This window comes from Malus domestica, chromosome 13 (genome assembly GCF_042453785.1).
Source record: "Malus domestica chromosome 13, GDT2T_hap1".
Classification (NCBI taxonomy): domain Eukaryota; kingdom Viridiplantae; phylum Streptophyta; class Magnoliopsida; order Rosales; family Rosaceae; genus Malus; species Malus domestica.
Window position 1 is genome coordinate 22,904 of NC_091673.1, and position 8,699 is coordinate 31,602.

The 8,699-nt window shown below is 38.2% G+C and overlaps 1 long non-coding RNA gene across 1 annotated transcript; it reads left to right on the forward strand.

The window, feature by feature from the left end:
* The first annotated feature begins 4,509 nt into the window (after positions 1 to 4,509).
* On the forward strand, positions 4,510 to 6,561 carry LOC139190617 (uncharacterized). Its single transcript, XR_011574936.1, has 3 exons — positions 4,510 to 4,648; positions 5,267 to 5,325; positions 6,223 to 6,561. It is a non-coding gene; the product is annotated as an uncharacterized lncRNA (long non-coding RNA).
* The last annotated feature ends 2,138 nt before the right edge of the window (positions 6,562 to 8,699 follow it).

The following is an 8,699-nucleotide window of genomic DNA, read 5'->3' on the forward strand; positions in this document are numbered from 1 at the left end:
TAATTGGAAATTTTTTTAAAGCTTCCGAACTGTGTAAATGGTTACGTCACTCTCACGTGACGGCCAGCACGCCCTCCTTCGGGACGGGGTGTGTCAGTTGGTATCAGAGCCTAGGTTGCAATTCTGGACATCTTGAGAATTTCCTAGTGTTTTCTGTCAGAACTATACCGCCTCGTAGCGAGCCACGTAGTTCGGATGAGCCTAAATTCCCTGATATAGTAGTTTGGGGGGGAACTATTGCCATTGTGATTCAGTCTATTATCTAAAGGAACCTTGAGACTGGTTATAAGTTAAATTTGAATACAGACTTGCCTTGTTTCCATTCGGATGTTGTTACTAATCCGGTCGAGGTGTTATGTCGTTTTTGGCTGGATAATAAGAAGAAGTGACGTTCTTTGGCGACCACAATCCATTGTACTTTTTACCAAGAGTTTACGAGATGTTGTTGGGCTTTAAAGACTTTGAGAATATGATCAGCGAGAGTAAAGAGGAATAAGAAAGGAATGAGAATCAGAATAAGACGATAAAGTTAAAGATTCGTCATATCAAAGACCTCGGAGGACTCAGAGCTTCAAAGGAAGTGAAATTAGAGCTAATTTTCCCAGCTTAGGTTTTACTGCCACTGGTCAGAGGCGAAGTGATAGATTTACTAGTGATCCCAGATTTCTGAGACAAGATGACTCTGGTAGAGGAAATGTATATTTGTGCCATAGGTATAATATTAGACACTTTGGAGAGTGTGGGAATCAGTGAATGTGTTCATGTGGACGGATGGGACATAGAAGTATGAATTGTCCCTGAGATCAGTTGTTACCCAACAGTCTTCCTTAACATATCACTTGGAAAATTGACGGGTAAGTCGTACAGGTCACTATATGTGACTTCGACTTATGAGCTAGCATGGATAGTCAAGTTGTAGACTCAGTCGCACAGGTCATTCTAGCTGACTCCAACTGATATATTTCTTATTATGGATGATGTTGCCAAAGAAAGTAATGTTGGAGCACGATCGAGGCGTATTTATGTATTTCTAAGGAAGAACAAGATAATATTACACATTCAGGAATTGTTACTTACTTATCGAGACAACATTGGGTTATTTGTATTGCGGGCTGCATACCGTAATATTTATAACTTATTTGTTGGATTCGTTAAGCAAGTAAACACGTAGGTCATCCTACGTTAGTATGGTGCTATTTAGGGTGTCCGGTGATGGTGAAAAATGTCATGTCGGTGAATTTTATTCCGTTGGATATTGTGGATTTTGAGGTGATTTTTGGCACAAAGTGGGTGCAGAATAAATGTGCCAAGCTAGATTGCTATGGGGAATCAGTTAATTTTTGTCGACCTGGATGACCAGAGGTTACTTTTGGGGGTAAGTAAAGTGGAGTGAGTCATGCCATTATTCATGTTGAGAGAGCAAAGAAGATTGTTATCAAAAGGCTGCCAAGATATTTAGTTCATATGGTGCTAAATGATGTTGATCCTAATAGTATGGAAGATGTAAAGATGGTTAGACATTTTCCTGGTGTATTTCCAAATGACTTACCTAGATTACCGCCAGGCAGAGATGTGGGTTCCATTATTGAATTGTTTTTAGGTACAAATCCTATGTTAGAGATTGGTTCAGGTTGAGTTAAAAGTTCCATTCAACTTATTATATCACATTGGAAAAGCTTCGGTTTATTTGTGAGGAAGAAAGTGGACATTAAGGCTAGGCATTGATATTAGGTAATTGAATCGGGTAACGATTGAGAACTGTTATCCATTGTTGTGTATTGATGATTATTTGATCAGCTCTGAGGCGCCTGGGTACTTTCTGAGATTGACTAGAGGTCTGAATGATATTAGTTGAAGATTAACAGTGAGGATGTTCATAAGACTGAATCCAGGACTCGTTATGGTCATTTCAAGTTAGGATGCCATACGGAGTGACGAATGCACCTGCTACTTTTATGAGTTTGCTGAAGGAAGTATTCCAGTGATATCTGGACCGGGTTGTTATTGTTTGCCATTGACGAGATTGATAAGATTAGAGCAGTGCATGCTAGATATTTAAAGTTGGTGTTGCAAAGATTGAGGGAACGTTGATGTATGCTAAGTTTAGCAAATGCTAATGTTGGATAAATTAATTATATCTACTTAAGGTATTCAAATGGATTCTTAAAAGAGTAGCAACGATTGAGAATTTGGAACAATTGCGAACTGTGACTGAGGTTCAGAGTTTTCTCGGATTAGCAGGATATTGTCGATAGTTCGTCCAAGATTTTAATTATTGCTTCGCCCTTGGCGAGATTGATGAGAAAAGAGGTTAAGTTTGAGTGGGATGAAAAATTATAAGTAGAGCTTCAGCAAGTAAAGTATTCCCTCACTCATGCATCTGTTTTCACACTCCCAGACGATAGTGGTAATTATGTGGTCTATAGTAATACTTCTTTGAATGTTCTTGAATGCGCGTTGATGCAGCATGGTAGGATGATTGCCTATGCTTCATGGCCATTGGGATCTCATAAGATGAATTACCCTACGTGTGATTTGGAATTGGCGGCTATCATTCTTACTTTGAAGTTATGGAGACATTATATTATTGGTGAGAAATGCAAGATTTTAATGAATCATAAGAGTCTCCAATATATGTTTACGCTGAGAGATATTAATCTTAGGCAACAAAGGTGGATTGAGTTGCTTAGTGATTATGATTGTGCGACTAGGGTGGTCGAGCTAATATTGTGGCTGATGCATTTAGTAGGAAGACCCCAGTGAGAATTAATGCTTGGTACGCTTGCTATGTTCATCTTCTTGTGGATTTGAAATCTACTGGAGTAAAGTTGGGTATCGAAAAATCGAGAAGAAGCCTTATTTGCTAATTTCCAAGTTGGACCCATTTGGTAGATCGTACTCGAGACTCAAGCGTTTGACAAAGAAATTCAAGAATTTATTTAAAGCAAGGAATAACGGGAAAAAGAAAGACCTTAGAGTTAGAGAATCAGATGACAAGCTTATGCAAGGGAACAAAGTGTTTATGCCTAATGGTGTGGAATTAAAGAAAGCAATTTTGACGATGTACATTATTCCACTTCTACAATGCATCCCGAAAGTACTAAGATTTATCATACCATTCTTTCATGTACTATTGACGGGTATGAAAAGAGGAATGGCGAAGTATGTTAGTAGGCGTATCATCAGTCATCAGGTTAAAGCAGAAAGAAATAAGTCTTTTGGAATAATGTAGTCATTTCCCATTCCACGGCGGAAATGGGAGAATATTACTATGGATTTCGTGGACAAGCTTCCTCGTATACAAAATAGTTAGGTTGGAATTTGAATAATAATTGATCGACTTGTGACGTCAGCGTATGTTACTTCAGTATGAGAACATCAACCTTTCCAGATAAGCGCAACAGTTATTTATTTGTTTTATGGAAAAAGGAGATTGGGATCTGTTAAACTTCTTGGGTATGTTGGTCCCTTCAGTTTGTTCCCTAGAGTAACGCCATAAGGCCGTGGAAAGCTATGTCTTGTGTTTCGAAATTGTTAGAATTGGGGACGGATGATATTCAAGACTCTGAGTTTGGTGAAAATTTATGGAGGAATCTTTCAGTGGAAGAAACTACTTGAAAGTCAGAGAATCGAATGAGAGAGTTGTGTTTCGGGCTGTTTTATGGATATTGCTGGATTGTAAAGATTGTGTAAATTTCGGGGACGAAATTTCTTTAAGGTGGGTAGATTGTGACAGCCCGTCCCTAATTTTAAGAATTTTTAAAGTTTTCATAAAGGATTTTACAAAAATGCCCTTTGAAGGTACGTGCATTATTCGAGGTTAATCACCATGTCGTGCCATCTAAGATTTGTTTTCTTGATATATCCCCGTAGTACTCGTCGTTACGGACGCGTGGGCGCAGACGGTTCGTGATTTGGAGTTATATCGAGGAAGTTATTAAAGTTTGAAGTTGGGATTTTAAGGAATTATAATTTTAGTAAAATATAGAAATTCTTTTATGAAAATGGACGGCCCAGATTTAATGATGAATGAAATGGATGGTTGGGATGAGAGAAAGTTTTGTGTGTGTGTGTATGCGTGAGAAGAAAACAGAAAAGAAGAGGGATTGAGCAAAGCTGCCCAATCGGAGAAGAAGGAGGAGAGACCGAATGGGGAGAAGAGAGAGGGAGAAGCTGACCAACTAGAGGAAGGAAAGGAGGAAAGGAGAGAGGGCGAGAAGCGGAGGAGAGAAGGAAGAAATGGGTTTTCCCCAACCCGTATACCCGCGCGACCCGCGACTTCCAATCGGCGGGTTTTCGCCATTTTCGTCCAATTTTCCGACGAATTGAATCAGGGTACCACTCCTAATCATCATCTAGGCCTTCCCTCTTCACGTTTCACCCCAAGAATCATTGAATTTCGTTGTGATTTCGCGAAGAACACCCCTACGGGTGCCGCGACCCTTTTGTTTAAATTCTCCAAATTTTGAAATGTTTTCTTTCAATTACTAACACCATTAGCATTCCCTTAGGACCTAAAACAAAGCCCAAGAGGTAATTGAGGCGTTGGAACAAGTTTGAAGGTCGAATTGGAAACACCCAATTCTAGGGTTCTTCACGGTTTTGGTGAAATTGAAGCACTTCCAGGCCAAATTGGCCTTGGCCTCAGGTATGAAAGTTGTTCTACTCATTGAGATCTTCAAATCTGCAAATTTTAGTAATTTTTGGAAATAGTTGAATTTTCCGGCGAGCCGGGGCGGCCAACCGCCACCCGCGGCGGCCCGCGCGGCGGTGCGTGGCCAATGGCCCGCCAATGTCATTATTAGCTTGTGATTAAGGTTCTAGGTTCTGTTTTGATAATTGATGGACGTAAATTGAATAATTGAACCTAAGTTGGTTACGATTCGTGGTTAGGTAAAAATGTGAATTGACGATCCGACCGTTGGATCGTCACCAAACTTTGATACTTTGTAATACGTAATATTTGAGGATTATAGGAATTTACGGATTGAGAATCCGATTTACGGATCTTCCGGAATTGAAGTTGTAAGTTCATAAAATAGAATGTTAACAGTCACTTAGTTTTGGAAATTGACGGAGATCCGACCGTTGGATGGTAATGAAATTTTAGGATGTTGTCCTAGAGGTATATTGTGGACCTCTGGAAGTTACGGATTTGAAATCTGAGTTGCAGATCATCCGGATCGAATTACGTAGTGACGTGTCTTATATAAGTTATGTATTCTATCGGCAGGATTTCTGAGGTTGGGTTTGATTATTGTTCTAGGCGCTAATCTTCATGACGCCTTGATGTGTGGTGCTAGGGAGTTGTTGGGCGAACTCCAGGTGAGTGGGCAGTTTTGTTTTCGTATTACCTATATACTATTGTTTTTCCCAGAAAAATGCTTTTATGAGAAATTATGTTTTGAAAATGCCATGCATAGAATTATTTGGAAAATGTGAATTTCATATGAGTTATATGATTGATATATGATGCATACATGTTGCATGGTGCTGTGGAGACACAGGTAAGTCAGGTGAGTTCATTTATTCATTGAATTGTTGTTGAGATGTTTTGAGCTCATAACCTGCACCCTAGGTGTTAGTGCTTATTTTATTCACCACACCGCACGCTCGCCTTGGATCCAAGTAGGTGGATGTCGTACAGACCATGTGAGGGTTCCGACATGCCAGTCGTACAGACCATTAGAGGGGTTCCGACTGGTGGGTGACCTTAGATATGCGCGCTGATGATATGATGAGAGAAGCACTAGAGCGTATTTTTACACCTATCATCGTATAGACTACCTTACGTAGTTCCGAGTGATGTGCAGAGTAGGGCCGTATAGGTCACTGTGGTGACTCCGGCTTAGTGAGATATTGAGCTATTGAATTAATCGTATAGGACCAACTGCAGGGTCTCCGATTGATTCCTTATTTCACCTGATTTATATTTTGATTTATGGCATGACATGTTTTTCTTGAAAAATGTTAAAGATTTGGAATTCAAGTTTTGAGATTTCATATGGTTTTATATATATATATATATATATATATATATTTTTCTGAAAAGTGTTAAAGGTTTGAGATTTGAGATTTTTGCTTATATATATGTTTATATATATGCTATTTTCTGGGAAAGTATACAGGTTTTACGGTGAGGGGTTAGAAATGTTTTAAATGAAAAGTTTTCGAAAAACTTTGTTTTACTGACCCACTCAATTTTGTTTTGCGCCCCTCCAGGTTCAAGTTAGCAGAGCTTTGGTGGCCACGAGGAATCCAACGGTGTTCTGACATAATTCACAAAAGTAGGACTCACCCTCGGGTGTGTTATCTTAGTAATTGGAAATTTTTTTAAAGCTTCCGAACTGTGTAAATGGTTACGTCACTCTCACGTGACGGCCAGCACGCCCTCCTTCGGGACGGGGTGTGTCAGGTGAAATGGCAGATAAATTGCAGAGAGGCAAACAATCGTTTCACTGTTTGATTTCTCTTCAAAAAAAGCTCATTGCCATTAAGGAATATAGTCTTCGTCTATTTGTTTGATTAGTTCAATGACCAAATGTTGTTTAATTTGCTTAATTTTTTTACAAGGGTGATCATTTAGACATTGCAGAGTGGGTCCAAATGAACGGTTAAAGTCTCATTAACCTACTGGTCAGTTAGTTTTTAATTTGAACGACACACCGCAGACTCGAAATCGATAAAAATTCATAAATATAAAGTGTGAGTTAATTAATAATTAAAAGGAAACTAAAATAGGGTCAAATTAATCTCTCTTATAAAAAGAACTTTTTAAAAAATATATATATTATTATAAGATGAGAGGAGAGAGTTCAAACTATTACAATAATTTGGAGAAAAGACACTTTCAAACCAAAACCGCATAGGTAAAAACACAACACTCTATCAACTAAGCTAAATAAATAATTTGATCTCATCCCACCTATCATTTTGATTGTCTAGTTCATAAACCTGCAAAAAATATGGAGTGGTGAACTTTAACAACTCAATATGGACATACCTTATAAAAAAGACTCAATATATACATGAACATTAATTGATAAAACTAAATTAAATGTCATGTAACACGTAATTCAACTATAACATGTTATCAATAATCAACTATATGGGTTATATTTCATAATGCAACTAATTAACTTCAATTACTCAACCCGTTAATCTATATAATAGAACAAGTAGACATGCATTTTCCATACCATGCATTTGACCACTGCAATGGTTGTGTGAAAGCTCTATTATATAAACCAACACTTGTAAGTCAATCATTCCAATTTTTTTCTCTTGTTAGTCATCTTTCCTCAACTCCTTGTACCCAACTCCAAAATACCCAATAAAAATCATGTGCACTTTAGGCTAACTTGAGACCTGGTACATAACAAAAGTTAAACTCAACTACACAAAAGATTCTTTCAAATTATCTCAACTTCATAATTTCGAACTATTATCTCAACTCCATAATTCCGAACAACTATCTCAAATGAGTGATTCACAAATTTGTCTCATTTATTTTTATCTTTAACATATATCACAATATATTCTCAATGAATAACATTCTAGCATAAGCGTCAAGGGTGGACAGCTAACCACTCAGCTCTAAAAATTCTCATACAAAGAGCAGTTTTTCTCACCCATGGATTCAAGGAGGAAGAAGAAATTTATAAAAAAATAAAAATAAAAAAAAAAAACTAAATCCTCTAAGACTATAATTCCTAATAAACTTATGACAACTCATCATGGGATGGAAAAACCTACCAATTTCCCCTTCGAGACCATTAGAAAGGTATACCAAAATAGGATTGCTCATCTTGATCAAATTCCCATTGATAGAATTTCTCATAACTAGGCTCCCTCTGATTGAACTACTCGTGATCAAACTCTCACTGATTGAACTACTTGTAACCAGGCTCCCCCTAATTGAACTACTCATGGCAGATTCCCCATGATCGAACTACTCATAACCAAGCACCTCCTAATCAAATTACTCATAACTAGGCTCCCCCTGGTCGAACTATCCATGACCAAACTCCCTTTAATCGAACTTCTCTTTGACCAAGTTCCTACTTCTCTTGACCAAGCTCCCTTGATCGAAGTACCCATGACTTGACCTTCTCTGATCGAACATCTCTTGACCAAGCTCCTCTTGACCAAACTTCTCTTGACTAGACTCCCTTTGATCGAAGTACCCATTACCAAACTCCCATGATTGAACATCTCAACTTCATTGGCAAAGGAAATTATAGAATTCTTTACCATAAAACATCGCTCATCTTCATCTTGGTCCAATCAGCATCAGATATATTGGTTGCTGTCTCTTAACACCTTTAATAAAGCATGTCCTCCATTCTTGATTTTTGTGTAACCCCATTTGAGCTGTGTGGTGTCTCTCATTATCTCATAGTAGGAAGGGTTGATATGCATAGTTGCAGAAAGAAGCGTTATTGGTAAATTGCAAAGTGACCTTTAAATGAAGAGCTTTTTAGCAATTACTCAATAGTTGTGGTTATATCATATTGGTGTACCATCCGTGTAAAGGTCATTGAAAAATATCTCCTACTTTAGCTAAATTCGAAGGATTTTCGTGTGGGGCAGGGGTTTGGAGAGCGAGTTGAGAAAAAAAGAAAGCAAAAGAAAGACTGGGTGTGCGTTCACGGAGAGGGATTTACTAGATAAGTGGAAGATAGACGGACACAGGAGCA